Source organism: Cydia fagiglandana, chromosome 19 (assembly GCF_963556715.1).
Source record: "Cydia fagiglandana chromosome 19, ilCydFagi1.1, whole genome shotgun sequence".
Classification (NCBI taxonomy): domain Eukaryota; kingdom Metazoa; phylum Arthropoda; class Insecta; order Lepidoptera; family Tortricidae; genus Cydia; species Cydia fagiglandana.
Window position 1 is genome coordinate 10724402 of NC_085950.1, and position 11925 is coordinate 10736326.

Consider the following 11925-nt stretch of genomic DNA (forward strand, 5'->3'; position numbering starts at 1 on the left):
GGCAGGATGTTGATGTGTTGGCGATCAACGAATCATGGTTAAGGGCGGGCGAAGAAGGGCGGGCGCCGACACTTCCTGGATATAGTTTCCGGCATATTCCTAGGCCGCAGGGTGACCGGTCGCGCGGTGGAGGCGTAGGCTTTTATATTAAGCGTAATCTCAAAGCTCGGACCTGGCCTCACCCCGTTGACCCGTTGCATAAGCTGGTGGAGCAGATGTGGATCACGTTTACTCTCAACGGCAAGAAGCTGGCAATTGGAACGGCATACAGACCACCTTGGATGGACCTACAACTATTTTTAGATGCTGTAAGTGACTCAATAAGTTCAATTCGCAATTATGATAACATAGTAATACTGGGTGATTTTAATGTAAATCTATTGAACAGCTCTGACACAAAATGCACTCAATTCCATAATTTTGTTACCAGTTTTGGACTATTTCAATTGGTGTCTCAGCCTACACATTTTACTGACACCAGCCAAACGCTGATCGATATTGTGTGTTCAGACATGCAGGCAAAAAACACTACCATTGATCATGTGGGTTCCCTGTATGGTCACTGCCTTGTGGTTTGCAACTTCAATGTCAAGCGTGAGAAATTAAAGCCTTATCACATTACCTACAGACCTTTTAAGGAAATCTGTGACAAAGACTTAGATGTGGACCTGCGGGACGTGAAGTGGGACTTAATATCAAATCTTGGCAGTGTCAATGACATGGTAACAGCATTCAACCAACAAGTGCTTAGTATATTTGATGTACATGCCCCTCTAAAAACATCCTTAGTAAAAGTACAATCCTACCCTTGGATTACTGATACTGTCAAGTTAATGATGCGGTTGCGTGACGACGCTGCATCAGACTTTCACAAGAACCAGAATGATGTAAAAAAAAAATACTACAAGGACTTGAAATCTGTTGTGAATAAGGCTCTATATTGTGAAAAAGTGGCTTATTTTAAACAAAATATAAACAATAAAATAAATAACCCAAAAACTTTATGGAAAAACCTTAAATCCACAATATTGCCTAGTAAGAATAATGAATTACCTTCACTTTTCAATAACCCATGTACCTTAAATAAACATTTTCTCGATCTGCCAGGAACTTCAGATGTAGCGTTGTCACAGCTAACTTATTTTGAGTTCCATAAGTACAGTGACTCAGTTTTCCATTTAAATACAATTAATTCTAATGAAATTACTAAAATAATTAGAAGTTTAAAATCTAATGCGGAGGGTGCTGATGGGATAAATTTAAATATGCTTATTTTAACGCTGCCTTACACAATTGATATTATTACTAGTTTAATTAATACCTCTATCCTTTCATCCACCTTTCCGGATATCTGGAAGTTAGCAATTGTAAATCCCTTGCCTAAAATAGCTAACCCATCTGTGATTAAGGACCTTAGGCCAATTAGCATACTACCTTGTATGTCTAAAATAATGGAGAAAGTTGTCTGTGCTCAGTTGACCACCTACCTAGAAACCAACAACATTTTGCCGGATGTCCAATCGGGTTTTCGGAAAGGACGTAGCACTACAACCGCTTTACTTGATGTTTCTGACAACATTTTGGATGCTCAGGATAGAGGCATGTGCACTCTTTTAGTGCTCCTTGATTTCTCGAGGGCTTTCGATTGCTTAAATATAAATCTACTATTATCTAAGTTAACCTACTATGGTTTTGACCAGAAAACTATAAAGTGGTTCCAAAGTTACCTCAGCAATCGGTCGCAGATAGTTAAAGTGTGCCTTGATGATGGTTCCTCCCTTTTTTCAGAAAAAGCCGAGCTTACTAGAGGAGTCCCTCAAGGATCGGTACTTGGCCCGCTCCTTTTTATACTTTATTCTGCTGATATTGTGTCTCACATTAAGCATTGCAAATACCACATATATGCAGACGACATACAGGTCTACATTTCATGTAAGCCATCGGAAGTTGACACTGCCATAGAGAAACTTAATCAAGACCTCACAAGTATAGCAACCTGGGCTACAAAAAATTGCCTACTGCTTAACCCGAATAAAACAAAGTACCTTGTCTTTGGCAGCAAGCACCAACTGGCTGGTGTCAGTAATTCAGTAGATGTTATGTTAATGAATGAACCAATTGAGAGGGTGTATGAAGCGCGAAACCTGGGCCTATTAATGGATTGTGGACTTCGGTATGAAAAGCATACCGCAGAGGCTGTAAGAAGTTGCTTCTATAAGCTTAAGGTACTATATAAAATTCGGCCATACCTAAGCGAAACCTTGCGCATTCAACTGATCGAGTCACTTGTACTATCAAAACTTAATTATATGGATGTTGTAACTGGGCCTAGGCTACTTGCCAAAACAAAAAGACTCATACAACGTGTTCAAAATGCCTGTGCTCGCTTCTGTTTTAATATTCCTTTGAGAGCCCACGTCACTCCGTTTCTTAATAGTCATAAGATCCTCAAAATGCAGCACCGTCGTAAACTTCATTTGGCTTGTTTGCTCTTCGGAGTTCTGAAGTATAAAACCCCTGCATATCTTTTTAACAAGTTATCTTGCATCACGCTCCGCGACCGCCGTAAATGTGGGATTCAATTGTTGACGCCACGCCACGCTTCGGCAGCTTTCCGGGGCAGCTATCGCTATACTGCCTCAAAATGTTGGAATAACGTGCCACCGCCAATGAGGAACCTGCAAAGTATTCATACTTTTAAAACGAAGCTTAAACAGTACATGCTTAGCCACCAACTTAGCCAGGAAACCTGCTTACACGATACAAGCTGCCTGTAGTTTCTGCTTTTACTTACCACTTAGATTACGTTCCCTCTGCATTGCCATGGCACATTACTTTTAAAAATGTTACTCTTGTGACTCTCTATATGTAGTTAAATCTGTAAGATCGATAAAATATTGCTTAAACTGCTTTTGTTCGTAACAAATCGACCTGTTTTATTTGTCATTTTAGTTTAGTTTGCGCAGCTGCCGCATGGCGCTAGATGTAATGTCAGGCGTAATGTACGGCCAAGATGAGTTTGACCTGATAATGTAACAGCTGTACGTAGTAAAACTATACATAGTAATTTATTGTAATGTATTCTTGACTAATTGCTATCTTTGTCCTTTGTATTCTTATTACTATCTTTGCCTTGTGTATGTATTAATTTTTTTCTATCTTTGTCTATCTATCTTTGTACTATCTTTGTCTTGTGTATGTATTAAATAATTTAATTCTCTTGTTATTCATGTTACCTGTCGTGATTGTTTCACCGGATGGTCTTATCGGAAGATCAGCGCTGGAAGTCGCCAGCAACATGCTGAGGTGAGACCATTTCGTGGCACTTTCTCTTTTTTATGTTTCTCTGTTTAGTATAAGTTTTTATTTTGTGTTTGTGCTTACGAATAAAATTATTTCTATTCTATTCTATTCTATTCTATTCTATTCGCTGACATGCAGGTCAATATTGGATATAACTATTGTATACACACTAATGAACCGCATTTATTTCGTTGGCTTCCATAATTTTGGTAGATAAATATTAAATAGATAAAAACATTATTAATTTCCACAACATACATGGTAAGGCAGGTGAGGTGGTGAGGTGAATGTGAAGGGAAGTACGAGGAAAGGAAAACCGAGGAAAAGGTGGATGGACTGTGTGAGAGATGATATGAAACGAACGCAACGCAAGTGAATGATGAGATGACGGGCGACAGAGAGGTGTGGAAGAGAAATACATGCTGCGCTGGCCCCAAGTGAATGGGACAAGGGCATGAGAATGATAATGACATACATGGTAATGAAAATTAAAAACTAGTTTAAAATATGTGACAAAAAAGAAAAAAAATACAAACTGTGTGTAATGGCAGAGAATAGGCGTTTTCGGACATGATGAAGCGGCAAGCCACATCGCTGATTTTGCTTTCTTCCATACTAAAATGGCAAATTATACTTGATGAGGTCAGTTCACCCAAAAAACTAGAAAAACATAACCACACAAGTACATTTATCTATGAGTACTCCTGAGTCAGGAATACTATGTATAATATTTGGGGATAATTAATACAAAGCCAAGAGCGTGAAGCGGGATAAGTACCTATATCCTAAAATCTATATTAATTAAGACCATGTAAACACACGTAAAAGCTCTATATTTCCTTCGTTCCTTTTGCATTTCGCTTAAACAAAACTAAACAATGCACCACAAAGAGAAAAGAACAATTTAGAATAGCATCTGGTCTGAAATAAACCGGCAAACCCGTGCGAGCTTGTGAAGAGTAAATAGCTAACGCAATTCCTTTGCCATGCCTCGGACGCAGACAACTCTCACTGCAGAAGATCAGCTTCTTTAGCCAGCCGGCGTATTATGGATGGCTTTATCTATCTTTATCCACGTGATAAAATAACTGTCACTTTTTAACACCGTGGGATAGAAAGTGACGGACACCGTTTTATCACGCTGTCACGTAGACACGAACGACCATCATGTCCGTACAGGACTAGCAAGAACTTGCATGCAATTTTCATTACCTACATTGTGGGTCCGGTATCTGATCCAAGTTTCTAATGCAGTTTTATACAAATAGAAGACGGCAATATTACGTAAATTGTATGCAAGTTTAGGTGAAGTCGTGTTCAGATTTTTAAAAATATATGTTAAAAATTCTTAGATCCTAGAGAAACGGTGTTTTGCGATGATTCTGAAACTCATCACAGGAAGTCTAAATTCTGATCATATTCCTTCTGTGTTCGGAAAGCATGTAGGCAATACTGTTACGTATATTGTTTAAATTATTTCTAGAATATACTTTGTCGTATCCTTTGCACTTTACGTGCAATACGAATGTGTTCCTTGCATTTCAGGGCCAATTAGACTTGCCGCAAAACTAAGTGGCGTGTCAGATCATAATACCATCTCTTTCGCTCTTGGTTGAAAATGAAAATGAATGAAAATGAAAAATTATTTATTTCCTTATTAAACTTCTACAAATTGCCATCAGTGGTTGGGACTTCCTTTTAGGTGAGTGAACCTGTATCAGGGTGCCCCGCTCCTCCATAACTAAACAGTCTTGTTATTACTTATAGGAAATCTTATACATAAGCAAGTAACTTATTTTATTTATAAACTACTTATAACTAATATTTTCTATTTTTTTATTTTTAAAGATTGTTTTAGGATTTTATGCTATTATTTAGTATTCTAAATTAAGTACTAGGTTTATGATGAGGATATAACTATGAATGAATGAATGAGTGTGTGTGAGTGTGTGTGTGTGTGTGTGTGTGTGTGTATGTGTGTGTGTGTATGCAAGTGCGTGCGTGTGTGGATTAGCGTATGAGTTCTGCCAATATGTTATTTTTAGTTAATATTTAACGCGGTACAGTAATGACTCTGTATCATCGTAACTTAGTTGTTTCAGCCATTTAGTGAGTTCTATCTTACACTTGTACAACAGTAGTGGATGGATATCAATTAGCTTATTTACATTGTTATAGATGTATGCTTGGTTGGTCTTAACAAGGGTTAAGGAGATAGCATTATGATCTCAGTGTCCAGTTGGTATTACGGCAAGTAAGTATAGTACTTATTAAAGGAGCTAGGGTACAACAACATATAAGATGAAGATGTTGTTGTGGTAAAAAGTGTAGTTTAGAAAAAAGACAGATATAGTTGGCCTAAACTAATTGCACTGACATTAAAGTGACAAAGTGTGTAAATGTCAACATAATAAACGTTATATTTTAACTTTTTCATAGGAATTTGACGTGACTTTGCTTTGCAGATTCAGCTTGCTCCGAGAGGCCAATTTGAAAGTACATTTGACATCAAAATCATATCTAAATTTTGTTTAGGGCCCCCCCACATCTAGCGTCTTTCGAGCGTCGGCGTCTACAACTCTATGGCCGCTGCTCGACGCAACGTCGACGCAACTGCGCAGCGACGTCATTTTCCATAGCGCTGACCAGACGCCGACGCTCGAAAGACGCTAGATGTGGGGTGGCCCTAAGACACATCGGGGCGGCCAAGGTGCTCACAAATATCTGAACACGCCTCTATTGTCATAGCGTTAGGTGCGTGTTCAGACATTTTGGAGCATCTCGGCCGCTTCGATATATCTGATGGCGACTGTACTTGCGAATAACAAAATTACATTATTTTGATGTCAAAATGTAAGTTTGCCTCTAGTATAGTTAAGTAAGTTGCGAACATAATTAATTCAGTAATTTTACCAATACCATCAAGGACTAGGTAAAATATTTGCTTAGGCTTAATCGAAAGTAAATATAAACAGCACTACCGCGTACCGACGAGTGTTTACCGACGACCATGTAAATACATAACGAGTATTTACCTATATGTGTGTATTAGAATATGTACTTACCAAGAAGACCGGCTCGGAGGGGGAATACCTGGAAATAAAATATATTTGATTTATTTACTCATCATTCATCATCATCATTTCAGCCTATATACGTCCCACTGCTGAGCACAGGCCTCCTCTCATGCGCGAGAGGGCTTGGGCTATAGTCCCCACGCTAGCCCAATGCGGATTGGGGACTTCACATACACCTTTGAATTTCTTCGCAGATGTATGCAGGTTTCCTCACGATGTTTTCCTTCACCGAAAAGCTAGTGGTAAATATCAAATGATATTTCGTACATAAGTTCCGAAAAACACATTGGTACGAGCCAGGATTTCAACCCGCGACCTCCGGATTGAAAGTCAGACGTCATATCCACTCGGCCACCACTGATTTTTACTCAAAGCAAGTAAAATAATAATATGATATGATAATATAAGAATTCAGCCTATATACGTCCCATTGCTGGGTACAGGACTGCTACCGTGAAAATCGAAAATCGTCAATTGCGAGGATTTTTCTCTGTCACTCTAATTACGCCTTCATTGGAGTAAAAGAGAAAGATCCCCGCAATTTGCGAATTTCGGTTTTGGCGGTAGCCGCTCAGCCGGCCCCGCCAAGGTTACAATCGCTATCGCTTCGACAACGAAAACCATTATGTCTCTCTATTTATTTATTTTAAACTTTATTGCACATACAAAAAGTACAACAGGCGGACTTAATGCCGGTATACCTATCACTCTTCCATATTAGTGCGACAGTGACAGTTGCGTTTCGATCGCTACGGAGCGTAAGCGATTGGCATCTTGGCTACGCGGCCTGGCCTCCTCACTTGCAAGAGGGCTTGGGCTATAGTCCCCACCTTGGCTCAATGCGGATTGAGGAATTCTATGGATAGGTCTTCGAAAATGATATTGAGGTTTCTAATATCACTTTTTGTGTGTGTGTGTGTGTGTGTGTGTGTGTGTGTGTGTGTGTGTGTGTGTGTGTGTGTGTGTGTGTGTGTGGGTGCGTGCGTGCGTGCGTGCGTGCGTGCGTGCGTGTGTCTTCCACCGAAAATTGGTTTGAACGAGATCTAGTAAGTACTTTTTTTTAATACGTCATAAATCGTAAACCGCAATTTTATTATGTTACTTGCTGCTGCGGAACCCTTCATGGGCGAGTCCGACTCGCACTTGGCCGCTTTTTGTCTGTATATCTCCTTTTCTATATGTAATATGTTGTGGCGTTTAATAAATGTATTTTCTTTCTTTCTTTCTATATAAAAGTGTGTAAAAACATTACCCTCTTACAGACGTGACTCTCTGGTAAAGGGTTTAAGTTAGCTTAGTCGTTCATACGACGTAATTTTCTGAAAATCCAGGAAAGTTTTAAAACCTAGGTATTAAAGAGTTCTTCCAGGCTTAGGCACTGGGACGTGGATTTAAACTTCTCATTACTATGAGGTGGATGAAACTAGGGAGTTAGTATACTTTGTCACAGTGACTTTACAAGTATATTATGTTACGGGTTTAACTATGGTTTAATGTTTGGGGTTAGTGAATGGTATAGATTGCCAGCTTTATCCATATTTACTATAGAGATACTTAATCATGTTATTTTTACAAAATGAAATCAGGTTTAAAGTTGATCGGGATGTTAAATGCAAGTAAGTTAAGTATTACATAAAATACGAGTTTTTTAACCCTTGTTTGTATTTCTATAGAAAATATTTTATAAAATTGTAATGTCACCTGTCGCTTGACAATTGTCGCTCGACATATGTCACTGACAATTGTAGCCGTGGTGAAATTGGGGCCTGATCTACCGAAATATATACCTTTAAACCTCTTCTAGCATCAATAACTCTTTGGTCACATGTTACTGAAGTTAATAAAAGTGTGTCAATGCCTCCTTCGTCTGATTTACGCGAAATTAAAAAATTTCAGCGTCCGGTTGCCGCGCGGAAGCGTCGCCGGCGAGCGTCATTTCCGGCGACGCGTAAGTGGCACTCTAAGGCTACGGCTTCATTGGTAATTGCTTTATTTGGCCACATACTGAGCTGTGATTGGCTAAATGATCCTAGGCTCATATGGACAAGAGTAGCAAAATATATTTAAAAGTAAACGTAAACAAAACAAAACCATCCCCACTGTATCCAAAAATTTTTTTATACTTTTTTTTACCACTTCGTCGGCATGATTGATTTATATATCTATTCAGATTTTTAGTACTAACAATCACGGAGCAGAGCCGCGGACGGACAGACAGACATAGCAAAACTGGATTACGAAACCCTATAATAGCCCGGAGTTAATTTACAAGACAGAAAAAATTATAAGAGCATTTATCAAAAGTTTACGGCTGCGATAGAGGTGCGTGTGTGGCTACACGGAAACACAAATAAAAAAAATATTAAAAATTTCGTGCCGGCAACATACTAGCCATCATTCTTAAAGCAAAAACGCATCTATACTATAAGGCTCTCGACTGACAGCAGATAACGGCCAACAGGCCGCCGGCCGGCTATCTGATAATGTGTGTGTAAATTGGCCTGCAGGCCACGGACTGTCCTGCAGATATCTGTCGACACTGACCGGAATCGACGAGCCGTAGTCCGAATAGCCGTCAGTCCAAAATCTGAAATAGAACTGTTGATGTGTGGCCTGCTGCGATTAACTGACAGGCTAATATCGTCCGGCGAACTGTCAATTTGTAGGGATCTGTCAAAATTATATCAGACTATTGCCGGCGGGCGGCCGTGCGGTGGGAAAGTGACGACTCGTCTGTAGTCGCAGAGGTGGCAGCAGACCATTGCCGGCCGGCAATAATCGCTTATGTTTGTGGACGTTATTGGTCTAGGACGGCAGGCCGCCTGATAAGGCCAGGGACTGCAGGCGGACTGGTAATCAGTGGGCCCCTTAAGAATTACGGTTCGAAATAAATGACTAAAAATGATCCTGGCAGGGTCGCCATGTGGAGCCGGAAGTAGGGCAGCAAGTAAACAACACGAGTATTGCGTAAATACTGACATTTATTCAAGAAAAAGTAGTTACAACTATCTTGAAGATCCAACTGATTTTCGACTCTATCTCTGTGAACAATAATCAATAGATTACTAGCCAAATACTACATTTCAGCAGGCGTGTCGCGTCTCACTCCGCGATTTCGTCGCTTTGCTACAGGAAGCTAAAAGTACATCCGTTCGACCCCAATTTTGGGGTTTGCCATAAGCCGCGCGTGGCGCTGTCGCCACCTAGCGGCCATATCTGTCCTGATCGTAACAGACGCGTTTTGTTAGAGAGTGAGTCTTCTGTACCTAGTACTATTATTTATTCTGTGATTTCAGTAAAATGCAATAAAGAACCAGCACATTTCGCCGTCTGCTACGTTTACTGTAAATAGGCCAGTAGACCGCCAGGCGGTCGTTTTGCGTCTCGTCAGCGGAATTCCTGCTTTTTGTTGTCGTGCGGCGTTGTTGCATTGTGCGTCCCAGCCGAGTTAGTTTAAGAAGTCTCAGTGGCCTAGTCTAGTCGTGCTCAATAGGTTCAGAAGAGTATCATTTCACTCCAGCTTACATAGTGTCTCGTTTCTAATGTCAGCAAAATCTAAAGCAATAGTTAGGATGACCGCAAAACTTTGTAGTAAAAAGTAGTTACGACTCTATGAACAATAGATTACTAGTCAAATACCTACTACATTTCAGTAAAAAGCAATAAAGAAGCAGCACATTTCGCCGTCTGCTACGCTTACTGTAAATAGGCCAGCCGCCGCTAGGCGGACGTTTTGCTCGTCAGCGGAATTCCTGCTTTTTGTTGTCGTGCGGCGTTGTTGCATTGTGCCGTCCCAGTTTGACTCGGCAGAGACAGTTTAAGGAGTCTCAATGGCCTAGTCTAGTGGTGGTCGCTGTTGTTCAAAGGGAATAAAGCCTAAAGAATGTCATCACACACTCACACCAGCTTAATCCTTTAACCATTTGACATTCTTTTTTAGCAGGTATGTTGCGAATATTCGCATCCGCATCCGCCGGCGCCCGCGGCGTAAGTGCTAGGTAATTTATATATAACGAAATCGTCTAGATCCCGAAAAGTCGGCCAAGTTACTGTTTATTAAATAAAACGCACCTATATTCTTGCTCAAATACTAAACGTTTCGTTTTTTTAAAATATAAAATGCTAAAAATGTAATATTTGACGTTTTTTTAGTAGCAAATCTTGACATCCGCATCCGCACCCGCGGATGTGAGGCTTTAAATATCCGCATCCGCATCCGCGGATGTCAATCTGTATACGTGACATCCCTGCTTTTTAGTCATTCAATATCAACGTTTTTTTTAAGTATGATGGTAATAAGTACAGACTAAAGGGTTTTGTATGATTGTATTTTTTTGTGCAACAAATACATATTACATAAATAAATAAAAACTTAAAGGTTCCTATTGAAAAAATTGTATTTCACCACACCAACAAGTCAAAAATATTAACTGTAAGATATCAAACAAAATCAAATCCAAATGAATGTTATTAAATATTCATCATCCAAAATCATCAAAAAGTCAATTCCACCAGCAAAGATAAGAAAACAACTCAAAATTTGCATTTGATTACTTTGCCTCACATGTGAATAAAATGCAGCTTTGCTATCAGTTTTTGAAGTGCAAAGTAAGCCTTTCCGAGCTGGTGTGGTGAAAAATATATTATATATACCACAAAGAACATAAACAATGACGTATCATATAATGATGTCATCTTAGCACAAAGACATATATCATTATAGAGACCCAATCATTAAAGCCCTGACTAATACAGAGTCAGGTGTTAATAAGTTAGGCCTTGATATACATCAGTGGTGATTACATGACTGGAATATGACCAGTGGAATGTGAAGCCAATTGATCTTATTGTCAACATGTCTGCCATATAGTTTATATAGTAACAGTTTAGTAGTTGTAGTTTAGGTAGTATTTGAAGCGCCATACGTGGGAAATATGTATCCCTTAGCCTGGCAAAGGGTTAATGCAAGAGATGTAACACAAATATTTCAACAAATGGGTGTTGGTAGCATTGGCATTATAGGTATTTAGGTATATAAGAGAGGTTGTGTAAGTGTGTCCTACCACTAACAAAACCTCAAATACTTGTAACTACCCTTGTCTTGCCTATGTACATATCATTCATCTTCATATTATCCCTCATACTATCTATAGGAAAATACACATTTCAAGGCAGATGCAAAAATTTACCTACATTTTACACAAATTTATTTTGGGCAATTATTGTAAGTATGCCAAGTGCCATAAATGTCACCTTTTACTTGTTTAATACCTAGCCTAGTATGCGTGTATATAAAATATATAATATATAAGGAGGCAAGTTCTCAGGCGTATGAGTCGCTCTAAACGAGACCAATTGACACTGATTTCTCGGCGCGGTGTTTACGCTAACCGGTCCAAAAAATGCCACCTTATCAAACTTACAACAACTACTGCTTCGCTTTATCTTACTACAAACTTGGCATACGTTTACATACAAACCAAATATATATTGCCTATACGAGTAAAAACACTATACAATAAAATATTTAGGAATATTGAGATAC

At 39.3% G+C, this 11925-nt stretch overlaps 1 long non-coding RNA gene across 1 annotated transcript in view; it reads right to left on the bottom strand.

Moving 5' to 3' along the window:
* Nucleotides 1-11925, bottom strand: part of LOC134673802 (uncharacterized) — a 253073-nt gene that overhangs the window by 45512 nt on the left and 195636 nt on the right. The window lies entirely within an intron of this gene.